Genomic DNA, 23388 nt, shown 5'->3' on the forward strand with positions numbered 1-23388 from the left:
GCAAGTTCCTCTGTCCATGGGATTCTCCCAGCAGGAACAAACGGAAAGAGGAATCGTTCTTTTAAAAATGGACTTTCTTGAAAAACATTTATGTGAAATTCTTCAAAATGTGAAAATAATAAAAGCACTAGAATATCACATTTCAGGAGCACAGTCATTAGATAAGGAAGAGGGTTTTGCTTGTTTTTACTCACAGCTGTCTTCTCAGCCCCTAGCGTAGTGCCTGGCTCCTAGTGGGTGCCCAGTAAATATTTATGGAACGTGCCTGGGTGGAATGAGTGGGGCCCGGGGTAGAATGAGTGCTAGGAAGTGATATCAGTAGACAGGAGAAAGCCAAGATAAGGAGGGGCGATTCACAGTCACCCGGCTGGGAAGTGGCCAAGCTGTGGTCCGTGATCGGAACCCAGGGCAAGGGTCAGGAGCAGGGTCTGTGTCTGCCCTGAGCGACCACCGTCTGCCTGTGCAGGAGATGCTTTTCAGAAGCTGCAAAATATCCTGGGGCCTGGGCTTTTTCCAGAATCGCTGTCCATTCATTCAGCCTTCCCTCAATCAATGCTTAGGAAACAATGAAAGGTGCCAGGCTGGAGGCTGGAGACAGGACTGGACAAGACAGCCGGGCCTGTGGCCTCCAGGAGCCTATGTCCTGGCAGTGGATGCAGACGACTTACAAGCTCTGGCCAGACTATGATACCAGCTTCCAAGGAAATGAGCTGGACACCACAAGCAGGATCAAGAAGGGGCGGGAGCAGGGAGGTCAAGGAAGACTTCTTGGAGGAGGTAACATTCAAGCTGAGACCCAGATGAGGAGCTGGCTATGTGAAGATGTGAGGGAAGGGGTGGGGGGCTCCAGGCGGAGGGAAGAGAGAGCAAAACTCCAGGATGGGGGAGGATCTAGGGTGCTCAAGAATCTAGGAGAGGAGGCTACTGGGACCAGAGGGGAGGGAGGGTGGAGATGGGGAGGGAGCTGGACTTACTCTCAGGGCAGCCCCTGCAGAAAGGGCCTGCAGGGGTGAGAATGGAGGCAGGGAGGTCAGCCAGGAGGGCCCTGCCCGCATTCTGGGAGACTTAGGGATGTGTAGACTGTGGGGCTGATGTGGGAACGGGGGAGGGAATGATATGGGACCTGAACCCAGCTCCTTACCCCTTGTAAATGTCACTGCAAAAGTTGATCAGACCCAATGCCAGTTCTTTTAGCTTAGGCACTGGTCTTGAAAAGCAGGGGTCCACCCGGCCCGGCCCCCCCCTCCCCCTTCTCCAGTCACTCAAACCTCACATCTACCCTTCTCCCCCGTTCACTCTCAAGGTCCTTTGATTATGCAACCTCAGCTCCGAAGGTGCAGACTCAGACGCTGGAGAGGCAGCCCTCCTCCAGCCACCCCAGCTCTTCTCTGTGTCTCCCCCACTGGGTTTCAGAGCCTTTGTTTCCTCTCTCACCTCTTTCTAGAATCAAAGTGAAGCTTGAGGCCTCTGGGCATTCGAGGAGTCAGACAGACCTGGGTTCACATCCCAGCTCTGCCACTTCCTCTGCAGCTGAGCTCGGGCAACAGACTCCACCTCTCTGAGCCTCATCTGTAAAATGGGTCTAAGAGTGTCCACTTCGAAGGGCTGAACACTAACCAGCCTCTAAGAACTTAAGATGTTCCCAGCACATAGGGAGCATTTGAAAGAATATTAGCCATGATCACTGGTTATTCATTCTCTCCAACATTTCATGAGTTCCTACTGTGTGCGGGAGTTGGCTATGGAGCTAAGTAACAGACACAGACTCAGCTCTCCAGCTCTACTTGGACTATGGGCCCACATCAGGTAGGGGTGATGGGTTCTACCTGTGTAGGTGTGGGAGGGCTGCCTATAGGAGGCGGCCTTCCTGCCGAGTTACGAGCAGTGGACAGGTAGTGTTTTGAATAGCTGGGTGGAGCAGAGAGAGAAGGGAACAGCCAGGGCAAAGTCACAGGCAGGAGAGAACCTAGCATGATGGGAGGCGGGGTGGGGTCTGGGCAGGTGTTCAGCCGAAACTACTGAAGGCCCCAGTGCACAGCTGGACCAACCCTCCCACAAGGGCTTGGACTACCTGGGGGCCCTCAGGTCAGAGCAAGTGGAAAAGAAACATCAAAGCTGAAAAAAACACACCATCTCAGGCCAGGGCTCGAAACTGCTGAGAGGCCCTGGCATTTCCTGGCCATGTGGCTTTGGGAGAGTCACTTCCCCCATCTAAGCCACAGTTTCCTCAGCTGCAAAAAGGGGTGGGTCTGATGACCTCAAAGGCTGCCATGAGGGTTCTAGAAGCAACTGGCAAAGTGAAGATGAGTCTCATCTGGGGGTCGCTGGCTTCACTGAGCACTGAAAAATAGCTGGGGACCCTCTTCCAAGAAACACGAGCCTACCGTCGATTGTTGGCAGTTCATGGGTACCCTGGATTCCGGGTTGGGGTAGGGAAATCTAACGCCAAAGCTACTTTCTGGGCAGAGGCAGGCTGTATAGGACACAAAGTCACTCAGAAATCCCTCCAAGGTGCCCTCAGCTTCATTAAGTGCTCAGTGAAATTCTGTCTGTAGCCCAGAGACTAGCAATCTGCCAAAGATGATTATTTCAGTGTCAATGGCCCTGGTGGAGTGTCAATCACACTTTAGCTAGAATTACTGCAACCACTTTTTCTTCCTGACACTTGGTGGGGAGGGAGAGACTGCAGTTTAGGGAATAGAAGACGGGACGATTTAGGAAAGTGGTTTCCAGAAAAGACAGACACGGTGTGCCTGCCACTGTGAGCGTGTGTGTGTGCACACGCATGCATATGTGTGCATGTGTGTCCCCTGAGCTTACGTGTGGAGTTGGAAGCGATCCGGATACTAAATACCAGGGGGGAAAGCCTGTATGAAGGGACAGACAGAATTTTAAAGCTGTTATCAACTCCCGAGTCTTGCTTAATGCTGAGCATTCATTCGGCTATAGCGCTTTAAAACAAAGCCCGGAGCTGTATATTTTTTACACTTACTGAGCACATCCTCAGCTAAAGTTTATTTCATGCATCACCTAGTGGGATCCCTTCTGCCACCTCTGGGTGGAGCATGCCTCCCGCTCAGCAAGCAGCTCAGAAAGGGGAGGCCCCTTGCCTGAGACGGGTCAGGGTCAGATTAGGGGCTGAGGCCCGCTGTTCACGGTCCTCAGAGCAGACCCAGCAAGGGGCTCATCTCTGGACCCATCACTGCCACTGGGAGAAGACAGCGCAAAGCGGGCAGGTTAGACATGAGCAGGAGACAGCAAAGACCAGCAGGGCAGCTTGAGAAGCAAAGGCAGGGCGCCCTGGCAGAGAGAAAGCCGCTGGGAACCTAAGAGTGAAGGTAGCTTCCAAACCACCCAGAACCACAGACCCCATCCCCTCCAGGAGGGGCCAGCGGGCCCAGCCCAGGGCCCGAGGCCTGCCCTCCACTCCCCACCACGCAGCCAAACTCCATCAGGGGCAGTGAAGTTGGTGGCTAAGAGCCTCAGACTCGGGAGACCTGCAACTCTGGGTTCAAATCCAGCCCCTGCCACTTGGAGCTGGACAGCTGGACGAGGGACCTCAGCCCTCTGAGCTTCGGTTTTCTCCTCTATCAAAGGTGGGCTGATAAGAACCTTTTCTCGGGGAGCTACCATGAGATGTGGGGATGTTTTGTGTGAGGGGCTGAGAAAGCGTGCCAAGGATGCTGGCGCTGGACACCGGAGAGTGGGGAGGTGTTTAGATTGTGGCCGCGCCTTGAATCGGCTCAGTGATGCCGGTTAAGTCCCTGCCTTCCCAGCAGTAAAATTTCCCTAAGCAATGAGGCCTGCCCTCTCCACGCTGCCGGGGTCCACCTTGTTCAGGCACTGGGTTTCTGACAGAGAGTGACCTGGCGGAGTCTGATCAGCTGCCCGATCGTGGAGGCTGGGCAGTGGGGGTGCCGAGGGTTTTCTCAGAAGCCGGGACTCTGGGGGCCCGTGGGGAGCACTCACCTTCCCTGGACACACTCATCCCTGGGCTCTGCTGCTCGTGGCTGCTCGCCAGGACGGTCCACCAGCTGAGCCCTACGGAGGCAGAGGAGATGCTGCGTTAGGCGTGTGTGCTACAGGGAGGGGCTGGGCCCCCCAGAGGGGCAGAGGAGAGGTGCTCGGTTTCACCCCACAGTGATCTGGGGCAGCAGGGAAGTACCCTGGCAAATGAGCAGCAGAGCAGGGACAGGCCACCTCAGGCCAAGATGCTGAAGCTGGGGGTCTAAATTCACCGATTCCGCTAGGGAATGAACTGGCCCACTTCTCAGGCAGCAAGTTGTGGGCTGAGAATCTGAGCAGCAGTGGGTCTCTGCCTATCAGGCCCTCCCTTCTTCCTGGCCCAGGGGCCTTGGACTTCAGGGCAAGTAAATATCACAAGACGCAACCACCACCACCATAGCTACCTCTAGTCACCATCTGGGACTGCTGGGTACGATCGAACAGGCTGTGCACTGCCCAACTCCAAAGGGCACTGTGCACCCAGTCTATGTTACGGCGCTCCCTGGAGTTGAACAGTGCCTTGCTCTCACCACCGAACATGAACTAACAACCTACTGTGTGAGCGCGTGTGTTCAGTTGCTCAGTTGTGTCCGACTCTTTGTGACCCTGTGGATATAGCCTGCCACAAGGTACTATGTGAGTGCCGTGTGCCATTTAATCCCCCAACGAGGAAAGGATGATGCTCCCAACTGCGTAAAGTGAGAAAATGACAGCCAGAGGCAGAGCAACTGACTCTGGGAACCAGGGTCACCATCTGAGACTCTGACGCCCAGCCCGTAACTGCATTAAACGAATGGGGCCATGAACTCAGTGGGGGTCGGGGGTGAAGCCTGGCTGACATGCAACCAAGGGAATCCTGTTTTACACCTCACTGCTATATCATTTGGGGTGGGGGGAGGAGGTAGATTGTTAATCCAATTCTCACCTCCTCCCATTTTACAGATGGGAAAACTGAGGCTCAGGAGCAGCTATCACATCACAGACTCACTTCTCTCCTCTTAGTCCCATCCCAGGAGGTGGGGGAGGAGGGAAGAGGGTTGGTGGTGGTTAAGGACGCAGCTCTGGAGTTGGATGACTCTCTGACGAGGTAGATTGTTGTTCTTCTGAGCCTCAGTTTTCCTTTTCTGTAAAATGGGCTGTTGATGGGTTCAAACAGGGTAATAGCACATACTCAAAAATCTCAGCAATTATTAACATACTGGGAGTAGGCTGTGACTCTGTTCTTGGGGTCCTATCTCTCTTCTTATTCTCTTATTCTTTGCTTCTACATTTTTTTTTTTCTCCCTATCCCTGAAACACCAACCTGATTAGTGTATCTAAACCCAGAAGGAGGACGGTTCCCAGCCCCTGCCCCTCCTCCCAGCTACTGAACACACAGGCCTGGCTTTCCGAGGCATGGGCGGCTCCTGGAACAACAACAACAAAAGCACCATTCGGGACCAGGGCCCTTGAAGCTCTTCCGGAGACCAGATGGCTCCGGCCCAGCTGCCCTCAGGCAGCCCTTGAAATGCCAAGAGAGTTTGAGAGACCTGCCAGGAGGGCAGCTCCCACGGCCCCCTTCAGGGTCGGGGACGGGCCGTCAGGGCCTTTGATCACTGAAGAGCTGCGACTCCAACAAGACGCACTAGCCACAGGTCACGATTTAAATTTGTTAAAATTAAATACAATTTAAAATTCAGCTCCTTATTGATACTGGTCACATTTCCAGAGCCCAGAGGCCCCCTGGGGGCTACCGTACTGGCCATGGCAGATTTAGGATGGGGTCAGCACGTGATGACCCTTGGGTCGAATCCACCCGTCAGCCTGTTTTATGAGGTCTGTGAGCAAAGAGTGATCTTGACTTTTTTTTTTTAAGGGAAAGAGGAGGAAGAGGATGAGTTGGGAGGGGAGAGGAGAAGCAGCAGCAGCAAGAAAAACCATTTTGCAAAACCTGAAATATTTACTATCTGGTCATTTATAAAAAAGGGCTTCCCAGGTGGTGCAAGTGGTAAGGAACCCGCCTGCCAAAGCAGAAGACCTACGAGACGTGGGTTCAATCCCTGGGTCGGGAAGAGCCCCTTGGAGGAGGGCACGGCAACCCACTCCAGTATTCTTGCCTGGAGAATCCCGTGGACAGGGGAGCCTGGCTGGCTACAGTCCATAGGGCTGCACAGCGTTGGACACGACTGAAGTGACTTGGCATGCACGCGTGCATTTACAGAAACAGTTTGCTGAGCTAGACTATTCCTATCATTCACCCGAAGGTCTACAGTCACTCCCCTACATATAACGAGTTCCATTCCCAGTATGCATTCAAAAGTCCCACAAAGTTAGCCTCGGTATCCCAGCTCATACAATCAGCTATACCACTGCTGCTTCTACGCTTGCTTCCAGACATCCTGGGCTTGAAATAGAGATGCTGTACCCCCGGACTCTGTACAGTACTGAAAGCACAACCACTTGTAAAAGATGCACACACGTGACAATGGACGCCAGACACTGACTTAAGTGGCTGGACACGCGAACACAGTTCACATCTTTGAAAGCGTGCAACGTGGAAGTTCGTCTGTAGGGCACAGTGGAGACTCAGGAGACACAGCGAGAGCTTCCTTGGTGGCTCAGCGGTGAAGAATCCACCCGCCGGTGCAGGAGACAGAGGTTCTGATCCAGGAAGATCCCACATGCTGCGGAGCAACTAAGTCCGCGGGCCACAACCACTGAGCCTGTGCTCTAGAGTCCACTGGCCGCTACTGCTGAAGCCCGTGCGTCTAGACCCCGTGCTCCACAAGAGCAGCCACTGTGATGAGCAGCCTGCGCCCCGCAAGAAGAGCAGCACCCGCTCACCGCACTAAAGGAAAGCCCTCGCAGCAGCAGACACCCAGCACCGCCAAAGATAAACAAATAAATTATATCAAGAAGACACAGGAGAGGGGTGGAGGGGAGTCAATGAGCCCTCCTTTTCTTGTAGGAAGAACATCAGAATTTACTGAGGGCCACTGTATCCCTAACACTAGACCAAGGGCTTTCCACGCCTCTACCTCATTTTAGCCTCATGACAGCTCAGTGGCAGGGTGGAGCAGGGAGGGGGCTCTCCAATTTACGATGACAAAAGGCCCATGGGGGTGCAGGGTAAGCACAGCTACACCAAAAAGCAAATCCGCCAAATCAATCGAACCAATCAGCAAACACAAACCCCGGGTAAGAAGACAGTGGTGGTAGGCAAGAGCATTTTTCCCTGAACACATACTTTCATGGCGTTTTTCTATGGTCTTGATCTACAGAATAATAAAACAACCAGTATTTTTTTTTTAATCCTATGCCAGCCACAGTAGGGGGGGGTCAGACTGAAGGGGCTCCAATCCTGGCTCCACCAGTTACTGGCGGCGTGACCTTGGCAAGTCACTCAACGTCTCTGAGCCTCAGTTTCTTCATCTGTAAAATGGGGACGACAACAAGACCTCCTAGGAGGCTCACGTGAGGCACCCGGGCCTTGAAATGTGGCCAGTGTAAATGTGGAAGTAGCCTCATAGGAGTCCTGGGAAGTATAAATAAGTTAGAGAATGTTAGAACAGAGTCTGGCACGTAGAAAGTGTGCTTTACTAAGAGGGAAAGCCAGTTTCTAAATCTGGCTCTGTCTTCATGATGACACGGCTCAGAAGATGGGCCAGCAGTGAGGATGAGCAAGGACTTCACATCACTCTCTTTCCACTGACCCATGGGCTGCCCTGAGTGACCACCAGAAGCAAGGGGAGGGGGCGGTGATGGACCATCGTCAAGACACCTTCAGACCTGGACTCATTCATTCCACAAATGTTTACTGAACACCTACTGTGCTTGGAAGCAGACGTTGCAACACATCAGGGCCGGCACCCCAGGGCCCTGCCCTCACGGAGATGATGCTTTGGCACAGAGCCAGGAAATCAGCATGCCAGATAACTGCACCCGTGACTGTGATAAACGAGCGATACCCGACGTGGGAGGGGGAGACGTGCCCTAAGGCGCCAAAGCTCAGCAGATCAAGAGGTTCCCAAACTGGGGGCGGGGGGAGGGCTGGAGCACAGGACGCCAGCTCAGGGGGCAGGCCACGGCACTTATAAGACGAGCCTTGGAGGGGTACCTGGTACCCCCGTGCCGGAGCTCAGCCATCAGCCTTGCGAGCCCTCTCTGTGGGAACAAGCTCCCAAGCATTCCATCACCATGGAGACCACCTACCCCTGTGGGGCCCACTGACCTCGCCACCCCAAGCCTCCAAGGAGATTTAGGGAGACTGGGGTTCCCCCTTCAGGATCCCTGGGGATCAGAGACCTCTGACCTGCTCTAGAGGGAAGCCAGACAAGAAAAGCCTGCCAGAATCCAGTGGAGCAAGAGGAAGAGGCAAAAAGGATAATTCTGCGGCTTTAAGGGGTGAGGCTTGAGCATAAGAAACACGTGGGGTGATTCAAGAGAGAAGAAGAAAAGGCAGGCAGGTGAGAGGCCTTAGAAATATCAGCTCATACAAGCCCTTACTGTATGCCAGGTACTGAGCTGAGAGCTTCACATATATCACGGAGGCTCTGCCTCACTAGCTCTGTCCATGACCCTATCTGACTCTCCCGTATTAACCATCTCTTCACTGATCCTCAGAGGTAAGTTCCTCTGGCCAAGGCCACACAGCAGGTTGGCACAGGAGCTAACAGGAAAACCCAGATCTCTCTCCAGAGCCCGTGCTCCTAGACTTGAGTTTCCTGAGTTTCCTCATTCATTCCACAAATGTTTACTGAGCTTTGCTTTTTTTTTTTTTCACCTGAAACAATCAAAGCAGGGCCCACGCCTGCCACCCTGCCTCAATCTTGGAGGCCCAGTTCAGCACCCTGTTGGCACAAGCTCACGGTGGGGGGGTCACATCCCAGCTCTTGCACTCATACGTCAGGGATCCTGGGTCAATCCAGCTTGCAGAGCCTCAGTACTGCCATCTGAGAAATGGGCATTGACACCTGGAACAAAGAGTCACGAGGAATTCCTTGGCATCACTGCACCCAGCACACATGTGCAAACCCGCTAGCACTGAGTACGATCACTGTCATCACCGCACGGGGAGGAAGACTGGAGGGAACCTGTAGACAAACAGGCCAGTGGTTTGGTGAGGCAAGGTAGGCACACTTCTGGGAAGGGCCAGGAAAGCCAAGGATTTTGCCGCGTGGGCCAGAGGGTCTGTCAGGGCTCTACAGACCACTCGGCCTCTGCACTATGAGAGCAGCCAGAGAAATACACGTGGCTGGGTTCCAGGAAAGACTCTTTACAGCATCAGGCGGCGACCTCGCTGTGCCCCTCAGGCGATCCTGTGCGAAGGCCCGGCTCTGTCTGAACTCCCAGGGGAACTGGGACAAACCCGCAAAACGCAGATGCAGAGGGTCACCGTGGAAGCTGGTGTATATTGGGGCTGGAACAGCCAGGGGCAGGACTCAGGCAGCCGGCCTCTGGTGAGAAAAATGGACAACTCGAGAAAGTTTTGCATGCACGTATGTGGGGTCATCCACTGTCTGGCCTGTCACCAAGGAAAGATTTAAGGAGATAGACCTGTGTGTGCCTGGCCCTTCGATGTGCATTTTGCCTCTAACAACAACCTGGGGAGTTGAGGGAGGCACTCTTATTAGCCCCAGTCGACAGAGGGGGAAGCTGAGGCTCACAGAAGTGAAGAGTTCAGGGAAAGGTCACACAGAGAGCAACGAGCTCAGCCTGCAGTGGAGCCAGCTCTGTCTGATCCCAGAGGCCAAGCTCTTTAACCGTCACCCCCAAAGCCCTGCCCTGCTCCACACACAGACGGGGACCATGCGTGTCCACGGTCAGGCAGCTGCCTGGGGCATGGCTGGCTCGGCCTCCCAGCTCCCAGGGTGCAGCCTTGCCTCCAGCGTCTGGCGCGGCCCGGCTCTGCTCTGTGCTTCCTGTTCAGGAACACACGGGCCGGGCCTGATAAAGAGTATAAACAGGAAAGGGCCAGGGTGACCTTGCAGGGCCCGGGGCTTCCTGCGCCTGCACCACACACACACACCTACACACCCACACCCAAGCCTGTCTCCACTCCTCTGCCTGGAAGTGTCCAGAAGTAGGGGTAGAGGGGGTGGGAGGATCAGCACACCAGGCTCTGTGTCCTGGTTCCGGGGTTCACTAGCAACGCAGCCCTGGCTGGAGCAGAGGGAGCAGACAGCCGTGTTACACAACTGAGTCCTAAACCGGGCCTCAGTTTGCTCATCTGTGAATTGGGGATGTGAACACCCGCGCTGAGGATTAAACAAATGAACTGACAGCTCTGAGCTTCGTTGCTGCGCCACTGTTACTTCCTCCCTTTAAGGTGCTTCAAAACTTCCACGCATCAGAATTACCTGAAACTGTTAACAGACAGATTCCTGGGGCCTGTCGCCAAATAATCTGATTTGGAAGTTACAGAGTTCTCGAGCTCTGCCCCTCCCCTGGCTCTACAAATCACTACGTGGGGCACTGGATTCGGCATTTGAGGACTATTTACTGGCTGGGCACTGGAATGGGCCCAGTGTGGGGGCCAAGAGCCAGACAGGTCCAGGAGGCCAGACAGGTCTAGGCTCACTTAGGAAGCAAGTACAGGGAAGTAGAAAGGAAACCAGTTATAGTCTGGCTAAGAACACAGTGATGAAGATCAGTGACACAGTCACCTAGCCAGCACAGACAAATTAATAAACAAATATAAATATTTTAAAGAAATTTTAGATGAAAATGTTAACATTAAAAAAAAAGAAGTGCGGAGGGCAATCAGGGACCAGAGTGGGGGTGACCTCGGCACACATGGCCCCCAGGGGAAGCAGGACAAGGTGTCTACATCTCCCAGCACCCCGGGTGCGCACCTGCCGCTGCTCCGGGCCCCTAGTGGCGTCCTCTCCTCTCCTCTCCCCGGCCCTCAGTCTCCTCATCTGTAAAATGGGGCCAGCAGCACTCACCAGCAAGGGCTGCGGTGAGGACTTCAGTGAGATGGAGGCTTACCCGTGAGAAGATAAGAGCGGGGGATGCTGCCGCCCTTTGGTAATTATGGGTCCCATGCAAATCTGAGAGAAGGAAGCAGCCATGGCGGGGGTGGGGGTGGGGGGCAAGAGGCTGGGGAAAGGAGGTCAGCAGGCTCCAGGAAGGCCAAGCAAGGAGCTTGGGGTTTATCCCGAGGGCTGAGGGAAGTGGCGAGTGCTGACGCGACTAAGGTCTGGGAGGGGGCGTGGGCTTTTTCTAGCACAGGATGGCTTAGAAGCTGAGGGCAGGAGGCCAGGCGAGAAGTGCCAGGGGGCCCAGGGACCACCTCAGAGGAGATGCGATGGAGGGCAGAGTGGAGGAGGCGGCCCAGAGGCCAGATGGTCTGGGCCGCAGGAGGTGACTCAGAGACCCCACTCTAGCCTCAGCTCACAGCCTTTCTTCCCCTGGGCCTCATCGGCCTCTCCGTCAAATGAGAGCAACGGGTCTGCAGGGCAGGTAGGGCAGGGTGAGGAGACCGCTGCCCTGGACCGCAAAACTTACAGGGGCATCCCCCAACTCAGTATTCAGGCTCGACAACGCTCAAATGCCCCGTCTACAAACGCCAGCCACATGCAGAGACGTGGATGGACCGAGGGACCGACAGAGAGCGCAAAGCAAGACAGAAAGAGAGAAACAAGTATCATATGTCAACACGTGTATGTGGGGTCTAGAGAAACGGTACAGATGATCTTCTCTGCAAAGCAGAAATAGAGGCGCAGATGCAGAGAATAAATGTATGGACGCCAAGGGGGGAAGAGGGGAGGAATGACCTGGGAGACCGCAATTGACATACACATGTGCCCGCTCAGTCACGTGCGACTCTGCGACCCCATGGACTGTAGCCCTCCAGGCTCCTCTGTCCATGGGATTTCCCAGGCAAGACTACTTGGAGTGGGCTGTCATCTCCTTCTCCAGGGGATCTTTAGACCCAGGAATCAAACCCAAGTCTCCTGCGACTCCTCACTGGCAGGCGGACTCTTTAGCGCTGAGCCACACTACTCTGTACAAAATAGCTAACTCATGAGAATATTGTGGAGCATAGGGGGCTCTCCTTGGTACTCTGTGGTGTCCTAAATGGGAAGGAGATCCAAAATAGAGGATTTATATACATATAAATATATATATATAAATATGTGATATATATATGTGGGATATACATATATATGTGAATGGCTGATTCACTTTGCTGTACAGCAGAAACTAACACAACATTGTAAAGCAACCACATTCCAGTTAAAAAAAAAAAAACTGCCAGAAGAACACAGTGACAAAGGAAACATCACATTTTTAAATAGGATAAATAACGGTGCTAGCTAAGTTGTATTAGAGCCTGAGGCAGAAGGAAAACAAATCAGTAGTACTAATCCTGTCTTTATTGTTGACATATTGTTCATCATGGATTTTTTTAATCAATTTAGATTTTTTTTGGAGGGGTGTGTAATAGCTTCACTGAGACTGAATTCACATATCATACAATTCACCTATTTAAAGTGTATAATTCAACGGTTTTAAGTGCATTTACGGAGTCATGCTAACACTTCCACAATCAATTTTCGAGTATCTTGATCAGCCCAAGGAGAAGCCCCACGCTCGAGCGGCACCCTCAACCCCCTCCTCCCCCCAGCCCCTGGCAACCACCCTGTGACTTTTCCTCCTCTGAACATTTCAGACAAACAGAAAAACAGAACACAGGGTTTTCAGCTGCTTTACATTTAGCATAATGCTCTCAAGGTTCACCCTTTATTTGGGTTTTTAAAATTTGCATTAAACAGTACTTGTCTTGATTGCTGAGCTCTGGGCACTTCCTTAAACTCTGTACCTGAGTCTAGTTTCTCATATGCTTAATCTCAGCCCTGGGTTTAGGGGATCTCTCTAGACCAAACTCAGGTTTCTGCAAACCTCAAGTTGAGAGCACAGTTCTGTTCACACTGTACCCACGAAGCCCCCAGGCTGGACAGCAGAGGCTGAGAGGCGCCCCTGGAGGGAATCCACGTGGAGTGGTGGAGTGGCTCCATTAAGCCCCACTCCCTGGAGCGACCCTAACTCCACTTGCCCCGAGAAACTCCACTGCGGCGTCCGCTCTGAGAGGAGCGTTTATTGAGCTCTGGCTGTATACATCACAGGTCACCTTCCCACACACCAGGTTCGGCGGGCAGCCCCTTCATTCCCTTTCCTTGAACAGTCACGGCTCACCCCCTCGACAAAACAGGGCCTCTGAGAACACGGGTGGCGAGGCACACGGCAGGGTGGCCCAGGGGTCAAAGGCCTGAGTGGAGGGCTGGGAAAGGCCTGGAGCCACGTCCGGCTCTGCCAAAGACAGGCCAGGAGATCTGGGACAGGGTAACGTCAACAGCCTCGGTTTTCCCATCTGTAAAATGGGGCTGAACTGCCTGCCTCAGAGGGTTGCTGTGACGACCACTGAAGCAAATGCTTAGGGCAAGACCCGGCAGCAGGAGGATTTCAGTAAATGCCGGCTCTTCATTTAGCATCATCTCTAATTACATGCTAATTAAACATTCCACAGTACAACCATAACAGACATATATACGACCGTTTAGAAGGGATTCGTTATTCTGCAGCTGATCTGGGAACATGATGTTTGGTGATAAAAAAGGCTATCCAATTTTATTCTGGTAAGTATTCATGTTAGAAAAATACCCCAGAAAGGTATGCCCTAAACTGCTAAATGGAGCTTCATCTATTTCTCCTTCTCTCCCCTCTGAATTTTCTAACTATTCTACAGCAGATATATATTACTGGTGTGATATAAAAGAATTGAAAAATGAAATTGGGGTGATCTCTAGGTTTGCATAATATTGAGATTTTGAGCCTTGGAATGTCGAGCCGGCCTTGGAGAAAGCCCAGTGAAAGCCCAGAGAAGAGAGTCTGCCCAAGGTCACACAGCAAGGTCATGGGGCAGCCAGGCCTGGGTCTTGCTTTCCAGACACCCTGAGCCCGGCTCCTCTCTGCTGACTTGAGTCAGTTCAGTTCAGTCGCTCAGTCGTGTCCGACTCTTTGCAACCCCACGGACTGCAGCACGCCAGGCCTCCCTGTCCATCACCAACTCCCAGAGTTTACTCACTCATGTCCATCAAGTCAGTGATGCCATCCAACCATCTCATCCTCTGCCATCCCCTTCTCCTCCCGCCTTCAATCTTTCCCAGCATCATGGTCTTTTCAAATGAGTCAGTTCTTGGCATCTGGTGGCCCAAGTACTGGAGTTTCAGCTTCAGCATCAGTCCTTGCAATGAATATACAGGACTGATTTCCTTTAGGTTTGACTGGTTGGATATCCTTGCAGTCTGAGGGACTCTCAAGAGTCTTCTCCAACAGTGCAGTTCAAAAGCATCAATTCTTCGGCACTCAAGCTTTCTTTATAGTCCAACTCTCACATCCATACGTGACTACTGAAAAAACCATGGCTTTGACTAGACAGACCCTTGTTGGCAAAGTCATGTCTCTGCTTCTTAATATGCTGTTTAGGTTGGTCCTAACTTTCCTTTCAAGGAGCTGGTTCATTCTCCTGCAAGACCAGGGAGGCTGGCCCCCTGGTAAACAGTCTGGCCCTGGGCTTCCCTGGTGGCTCAGGAGGACACGGGTTCGATCCTTGATCCAGAAGATCCCACATGCAACTAAGCCTGTGTATGCCACAACTTCTGAGCCTGTGCTCTCGAGCCCGGGAAGCTCAACTACTGAAGCGCATGTGCCTCGGGGCCCGGGATCTGCAGCAGGAGGGGCCCCCCGGAATAAGAAGCCTCGCGCCACAACCAGAGTAGCCCCCACTCAATGCCATCGAGAGAAAAGCCATGCAGCAACAAAGACCCAGCACAGCCAGATTTAAGATAAGTAAATTAACATTTCTTCCCCGCCCCCCCCCCGCCCCCCCCCCCCCCCCCCCCCGCAAAAGAGGCTGGCTCTGAAGTCAGGCTGCAGATCCTAGTGGCGCCATGAGCTACATGACCTGGGGGCAAGACACTTAACTTTCAAAAGCGTCAGTTTCCTCCTCTGTACGATAAGGCTCAGACACGCAGCAGTACCAAAGGGCTTTTGCAAAGAGTTAAAAAAGATAAAGTGAGTCAAGAACTTTGTACCGAACAGTAGGTACTCTAGGCCTTATTATTTACTATGACCAGTATGTGTGTTTGGAATCTAGTAGCGTCACAAAGGATCTTCCGCAGGGCACGGAATGCTAACTCAACAGACGCAGGAAGGAAATTTCAACTTGGGCACTAGGGAGCCACGGCAGGTGTTTGAGCAGGAGAGGAGCACACGGCTGGCGGCCAGCGTCCACCTAGGGGAACCGTCTCTGCCAAGGGCCTCCATCACAGGCTCCACAACCATGGCAGTCCTCCCAGAGCTGCTCGGCCAAACCACAACAACGCCCACTGGGTACAGTCTTGCGGCCTCCAGCCGTGCCCACTTCCTGGGTGCCAGCTGGGCTGGTGAACACCAAGTGATCAACAAGCTGAGGGGTGTGAGACAGCCCACACAGCCTCGTGTGTGATGACCAGGAGGCCCAGAAGCCTGGAAGGGGCCACAGGGTGGCAGAGAAGGGCCCCTATATCACAGCCATGAAGACTGATTTCCAGTCAAGTCTAGCTCCTACTCTGCTGTGACCTTGGAAAAGTCCCTTTCCATCTCTGAGCTCAAGTGTGCCCATGTGCAAAGAAGATGCTAACTGATCCGTATGCTTAGGGGCTGCCACACAATAAAACAGCAGCGGTTTCCTCTCCGTCTGCTTCAGGTGGGAACTCTCACTAACTCTTTGCAACCCCGGAAGTGGGTCCTTGGACTATTTCTGTTTTTTAAGTTTGACTTAATTACTCAGGTCAAAGTTACAACCGCTGTATTTAACAATAACAGAGAACGGGACTTGCCTGGTGGTCCAGTGGCTAAGACTCCACGCTCCCAATGCAGGGAGCCCAAGTTCAATCCTTGGTTGGGGAATTAGATCTTGCATATCACAATGAAGACCCAGTGCAGCCAAACAAATAAATATTAAGAAAAAAATACTAGAGAAGGATTAAGTCTCCTGGGAGCAAAATCTGCAATTCCGTCTTCTTCCGTCTTTTAAGAGGTAAACGCTATCGATCACTGTGGGGAGGAACCCCCCACATACACACCTGCTTTCTGTGAGGTTACAGCCAAAGTCATATCTGAATGGAAACCACACGGGGCCTGTCCCGCACCATCCCAGACACCCATCCTTTCATTCTTCCATTTCCACTTCCCTCCTTCCAGCCACACACTGTCCGACTGCACCAGCGGATCTCAGCTGGGGCTGATTTTGAGGGACCGAACAGCAATGTCTGGACATAAGAGTCTGGGCTTGTCACAACTAGGGGTCATCGGATGCGTAGAGGCCAGAGATGCTCCGATGTCCAGCCCCAAATGCCAGTAAAGCCAGGCCTGAGAGGCTCTGGATCAGACGTATCCTGAAACTGGTTCCAGTCACCCCACACCAGGTCGGGGAGATCCTCCCGAGTCAGTATACGGAGTCTATCATTCAGTAAACCCTGCCTGAGCACCCACTGTGCGCCAGGCCCAGCTCTAGTCCAGGGCCGCACTGGTTGACGACACAGGCGAATCCCTGGCACTCACGGACGGCTGCCATCCTCCCGGGAGGCCGACCCAGCAGCGTGCAGGACCCCGAGAGGCCTCCCTCCTTTCAACAGCTCTGGAGCATCCTGGGCAGGGACAGCTGACATCCATTAGGCCAAAACCTTCCTGATGGACATGCAGGCTGCTTTCCCCTTAGACACAACGCACCCCATCACAAAAGAACGTGCCTCCCTTGCTGTGACCGAGGCACCCCACGGCATCAGCAGAGTCCCCTGGAAGCCTGCCAGTCCCACCCCAGAGGTGCAGAATCAGAGTCTGCATCTTATCCAGCCCCGAGGCATCCCGGGCCTTCCCAGGTGGCGCGGGCGGTAAAGAACCCACCTGCTAACGCAGGAGATGGAAGAGATGTGGGTTCGATCCCTGGGTCAGGAAGATCCCCTGGAGAGGAAGCGGCAACCCACTCCAGTATTCTTGCCTGGGAAACCCCATGGACAGGGAGCCTGGTGGGCTACAGGGTCACACAGCGTCAGACGTGACTGAAGCGACCGAGCGCACACACACGCAGGCATCCCCATCATATTCAAACTTGAGAAGCACAGCTTCGTACTAAGTAGTTACCTAAAAGCAGTCAGCTGGCTTGGGAGCCACACATCCTGTTTCAGCAGAAAGTGCCCTCCAAAGACCCCCCCAACCAGCGATACGCGATCCACCCGCCACCCCCGCCCCCACCCCCCCATGCGTCTCCACCAACTTTGTATTGTCAGACGTTGCTGTTTCCCCTGAGCTGATGAGTCTTCCCATTTTCCAGATGTGGAGACTGAGGCTACATGGCCAGAACCCCGGTGGGACTGACAACTTCTAAGGCCTCCTCCCACCTCCGGCTTTTAGGATCTGGCCACGTCCTGGATGTGTTCTGGGCCAGCTTCCCGCCCAAGCTCTCTGGCTCTCAGGAAGCGAAGCTGCTCACCTGGAAAAAGATGATGTCCTGCGAGAGGGAACTGGCTCTGGAGATGGGGGCGGGAGTGTCTGTAAGCACCACAGGGAGGCTGCCAAGTCCCCATTCATGTCCAGTCATCCAGGACAAAGGACCGGCTGGATCCCGGGGTCAGCCTGCCCTTTAATGCACAGGAGGTGACTCCAGGGCTCTGGGAGAAGAGCACGACAGGGGAGGGAAAAGAGCGAAGGAGCTGGGGCGTGGAGGAGACCCCAGCCTTGCTCTCACTGGCTGCACATCTTAGCCTCAGTGTCCTCTCCTGAAAAATGGGTTCATGCCCCTCACTGCAGAGCTGCCAGGAGGACGTGCAGCCGTCACGTGGAGCCCTGTCTTGGGCAGGTGCTGCACCGCTGCATTCAACTACCTACCTCCTCATCGCCCTGCCCATTTGACAGATGAGGAGACTGAGGCTCAGAGAGGTGCCGCCCTGCCTGCCCTTCACTGCACATTGAGCTGTGGCCACGGGAGCCTTGGACCTCACAGGGTGTCAGATCCTTCGTCGAAATCCTGCCTCTGTCGCCTCTGTGTGACCCCAGGCAAGCTGCTTGGCCTCTCTGAGCCTCAGTTTTCAAAGCTGTGAAATGGGGATGCGATGCAGGGATCAGAGACGGGAAGCTGCCTTGCAAACTGCAGAACGTACTGGATGTTCCCGCTCCACCCCAGGCTCCACGCTGTCCTACCCAGGAACACCTGTCACCCGTGGGCAACTCCCTTTTCTCCTGTGATCTCGGTACAACACGGGCAAGGCCAGGCAAAGCTGGCAATCCCCCTGGGAGGGAAAGCCACTTGCTCACAGTCACACAGATGGTGAGCAGTGGCGAGCAGGGCCAGGCAGCAAGTTGCAGGGCGGGTGAGGGGTCAGGGGGTGTCCAACCTGAGTGTGGAGCGCAGGTAGCACCCAGGCTGGGGCTGCAGGTGTCCGGAGCCGTGGCCACTGGGAGCAGGCACACCCGAACTGGCTGAGGTCTTTCCTCCCAGCTCTCAGAGCTGAGGCCCCTTTGAAGGGTCAGTCATTCCCAGGATGTCCCCACCTCTCCCCAAACATTCCTCCTCCTCCTTCGGGGCCCAGCCTGGCCACCCGCCCGGGGATTGGCAGCAAACACTACCTGTCTGGGACGGCACGGCTTCTCTCTGGAGCCAGAGCTCAGGTCTTCCCAGCTATTCGGGCTCCCTACAGCTGGTCTTGTCCCATCCTCTGGAATCTTCCCTCCCTACCTGTGGCTGGCAGGTGGAGCTGCCACAGAAATCAGACCACGCCACCCCCTTGTCTAAACTCTTCCGTGAGCCCTCAGCCCTAGCCGGCCACTCCAGCTCCTCCCCACGGTTTGTTAACAGTGACATCCAGCACAAGTTCAAGGTCAGCCACACGTGGAAGTCAATTTTCCAGCAGCCACCCGTTAGAGAGGTGAAAAGAAGATGATGGCCTGACACTTCATAACAGATTTCATTTCACCTAGTGTATCCGAAAATGTCATTATTAGTCAATATAGAAAATGATTAATGAGACAATTGACTTCCTTCTTTCCCTTAGTACTAATTTTTTGGTATCAGGGCATATCAGTAGCGCATCTCAATCTGGATGATAAATTGTCAGGAGAAACACCCAATCCGCAACTAAAGGTCATCAGAGTTACAGCTGGACACATTTACATCCATGCCCCCGAAGAGTCCTACACACATTTTAAAAGTTTCCCAAGACATGGAATGGACTTTGTTTTGAAATCTACATTTCAATTGTATCAATATAAAAAATTCAGTGCCTCAGCTGCACTAGCCACGTTTCAAGGGCTCCACGGCCGCTCGTGGCTCATGGCTCCTGGAGCAGACACACAAGTTCGGTCCTTCAGTGTCTGGTCCCATAGCCCTCTCACGCCTCCCTTCCCAGCCCGTCCTGGACACGAATGGAATCTCCACGCATGCCCTGAGTTCCCAGCTCCGTGATTCATCAGAGTCCTTCCCCAGCACCTCCCACTTTCGCCAGTCCCCACTCCTTCCTCCTAGATACAGCTCCAGGCTCCTTCCTCCAGGAAGCCTTCTCTGACATTCCCCACATCCCTGGTCCTTCTGCTCACTCCCTTGTTATAATGTCACACGGCATCAGCATTGTGCACTTCTAGGTTCCACGACCTCAGTGCTCTCGACATCTGGAGGGCTTGTTGTGGGGCTGGCCTATGCCTTGTTTAGCAGCATCCCCGGTCTCAACTTACTAAACGTCAGTAGTGTTCCCTCCCCAAGTGGTGATGGCCAAAAATATCTCCAAGTGTCCCCTTGGAACACAATCGCTCCCGGCCAGGTGTCCCCTGGGAACACAACTGCTCCCGGCTGGGAATCAGTGCCTGTACACAGAAGGCACCCAAAAACATGCACCCAAAAAGAAGAGGCTCACCAAGCATTCTGTACCATGAAGGCTGCCTCCTCCAGGAAGCCTTCCTTGATGCCTCCAGTCCAGTTAGTGTTCTCATGGGCTCTCATGGCCCCCTGTACTCACCCCAGTGCAACTTCCTCCAAGGGAAGGAACTGCATTTTGTTCACCACCGGATTTTAAATCCCTAGTTTGGCGATTGATACAAAGTATATGCTTAACAGATATTTATAGAACTGGCAAGAAAACAGGGATAACAGGTTGAAAAGTCCCCACAGGGCTAGCTTTTGCCTGTTTTAGTTCAGGGCTCTTTCATTCCTACAGAGGTGCTAATTAACCATCCCTGCCCCATTTATACACGAAGCACTAGGCTAAATGTCAGCTAGACCTCTGTTCAAGTCAATGCCTTGGAGGCTCAAAACTTCTGGTTCCTCCTCCTACTGATCAAAAACAGTTATACATGGAAGAACATATCTACAATACATATGGCAAACAAGATATTTGTATTCAGAATATGCAAAGAGCTCTGGGAAATCAGCAAGAACAGAACAGGCAACCCATTAGGAAAAGGGGCAAATCTGAAGCGATACTTCATTTAAGACATTATCTAAATAGTCAATAAGCATTTGAAAAGGTGCACCACCTCACCGGGGAAATAAATGCAAAATAAAAATACAACTTGGGGCCATATACATCTGAATGGTTAAAACGAAAAAAGAGGATAATACCAAGTGTTAGCAAGAATGTGATGCAATTAGAACATCCGTGTTCCATGGGTGGGAGAGGGACCTGGCACATTCTCTCTGGAAAAATTCTTTGGCATAAAAGACAAAAGCTGAATTTGTACCTTCTCTGGCCGTTGCTGTTGTGGTGCCACTAAGTTGTGTCTGAGTCTTTTGCGATCTCATGACTGAAGCCCGCCAGGCTCCCCTCTGTCCATGGGATTTCCCAGGCAAGAATACTGGAGTGGGCTGCTATTTTCTTCTCCAGGCATCTTCCTGACCCAGGGATCGAACCCGCATTTCCTGCGTTGACAGGCTCATTCTCTACCGTTGAGCCACCAGGGAAGCTGTTCCGTCTCTATGACCCAGCAATTCCACTGTTAAGTATATATCATCAGAAATGCATCTAACTTCTTCCCCCAAAGGATACATATTGACCTGTTTCCTGCAGCACTATTTGTAACCACCTCCAACTGGAAACTACTCCAATGCTCATACACAAGAGAACGGATAAATAAGTAAATACAATAAATCCATTCATACTGGACAGCCAGGATAGAGAACAAGCCGAACCTTCACATACTATGGGTGAGTATCTCAAGACAGCATGCTGAGATATTAGCCCCCAAAAGCCAACACAGAAGACAATATATGTTTGTGTGCATGTAAGCACTTTATATGCATATGAAGTACAAAGACAGGCGAAATTAATCTCCAGTAGAAGATTCTGGGTCAGCAATCACTCTTTGCCAGGAGGCATGCCGGAGGGGGGCACAGTATCTTGGGGTGGGGGTGGGGGGTGCTGGGCACGTGCTTTTCTTGATCTAGGTACTGTCACACACATGAGCACAATTATCTTTTGAAAATTCATCGAGCAGTCTCTTTACGATGTGTGCACCTTTCTGTAGGTCTGATCGATTCCAATAAAAACAAGTCTTAGAGAATCACACTTTGCCAAATGCCGCTGGGCACCCTCCCACCCACCCACCTTTCCCGCGGTCTCAGAGGCACACACAGGAGTCCATTCATTCATTCAACCACCGCTGGCTGCTCGGCGCTCTCCCGGGGCCAGGCTCGGTGCCAGGTGCCGGGACATAAAAGTGGATGGAGCCTCGGCACCCGATTGTGCCAATCCCACCCCGGTGCCTGGCACACAGACCTGTCCCCACTGCACAACATGCCAGAAATGAGCCGCCACAGCTGGGGTGGCTTCTGCTCAGAGGCCAAGGAGGTGATGTCGGCCTGTTTTCCACTCTCTGTCCCGGCTCGGTGCAATAAAGTCTGAGACTCTTTTCCTTCTTGCGCTGGGCCATTCTGCAGAGGCAGCAGGGTTCACACACTGCTACTTGTCTGCCGCTGCAGCCTCCACTTCGCTCACCAGGCTTTCCTCTGCTCCCCGAAGGCTGGTGACTTCTGGGCTGTCATCCCCAGCCCACACCTCTCTCCCCGACACCAGACTTGGCCATCAACCGTGTCCACATCGCCTCTGCTTGCGTCGAGCCGGGACCTCAAATTTAACGCGCCCAAAGCTCATCTCTTGGTTTCTCCCCCTAACTCACCCACTCCAGCTGTGGGCAGCTCAAGACGCTCAGGCCAAAAGCCTCGGAGGTAGCCAGAACCTCTGACTCCTCTCTGTCTCTCCCACCCCAACCCAACCCGGCAGCCAAACCTGCCAACTGCGCCTTCGAAACAGACGTGGGCGATGATTCCTTGGATCTGACACCAAAGGCATAGGTAATAAAAGAAAAAAAAAAAAACTGGACTTCATGAAAATTAAAAATATTTTGTGCTTCACAAGACACTATCCCCAGAGTAATAAGGCAAGCCATACAACGGGAAAATATATGTGCAAATCACAGAGCTGAAAAGGGGTTCACATCCAGAATCTACAGGGAAGCCCTAAAACTCACCGACTGGCTCAAAACTGGGCAAAGAATCTGAAAGCACATTCATCCAAAGAAGACAGACAAATGGTCAACAAGTACGTGAAAAGATGCTCAACATCAAATCATCAGGAAAACACATATCAAAAATACAATGAGTTGCCACCTCACCCCGATTAGGATGGCTAGTGTAAAAGAAAACAAAACCAACAACCCCCCTAACAAACAAAACCCCAGAAAGACAGAAAATAACAAGTGTTGGCCAGGATGTCAAAAAATGAATCTTTGAATACTTGCTGGGGATGTGAAATGGTACAGTCACTGTGAAAAAACAGTGAGGAGGTTCTGCAAAAAATTAAAAGTAAAGAATCAGCATATGACCCACGCTAATTCCACGTCCCAGAAGACCCAGAAGAACTGAACACAGGGTCTCAAAGAGGTATTTTTACATCTACGTTCACAGAAGTATTACTCACAATAGCAAAAGTGTGGAAGCCTCCCAAGGGTTCATGGATAGAGGTGCACAATGGGGGGGGGGGGGGGTATTTACACAACGTGGGGTATTTACACAATGGAATGTTACTCAGCGTTAACAAGGAAGGTGATCCCGATACGTTACAACACGGATGAACCTGGAGGGCATTATGCTAAGTGAAATTAGCCAGTCACAAAAAGACAAATACTGCATGACGGCATTTACATGAGGTGTCCAGAGTCATCAAAGTCATGAAGACAGAAACTGTAATTGTGGTTGCCACAGGCTACGGCAGAGAGGACGGTGCGGCAGGGTTTGATGGGTCCTGCAGTCTTTAAGTACAATTCTTTTCTAGTCCCAGCCTTAACACAGAGCTTGGCACTGCCCCAGGCATTCAT

General features: G+C 52.7%; 1 protein-coding gene across 2 annotated transcripts in view; it reads right to left on the minus strand.

Annotated features, from left to right (window-relative positions):
• Positions 1-23388, minus strand: part of TPST2 (tyrosylprotein sulfotransferase 2) — a 55974-nt gene that overhangs the window by 18349 nt on the left and 14237 nt on the right. Inside the window, exon 2 of one of the 2 annotated variants that reach the window (XM_052654788.1) lies at positions 3970-4041. The gene's annotated coding sequence lies outside the window, so the exon portion shown is untranslated. Of the gene's footprint in view, positions 1-3969; positions 4042-23388 lie in introns of those variants that run through there. The other variant, XM_052654787.1, reaches the window with a different exon arrangement.

The sequence above is a fragment of the Budorcas taxicolor genome, chromosome 17 (genome assembly GCF_023091745.1).
Source record: "Budorcas taxicolor isolate Tak-1 chromosome 17, Takin1.1, whole genome shotgun sequence".
NCBI lineage: Eukaryota > Metazoa > Chordata > Mammalia > Artiodactyla > Bovidae > Budorcas > Budorcas taxicolor.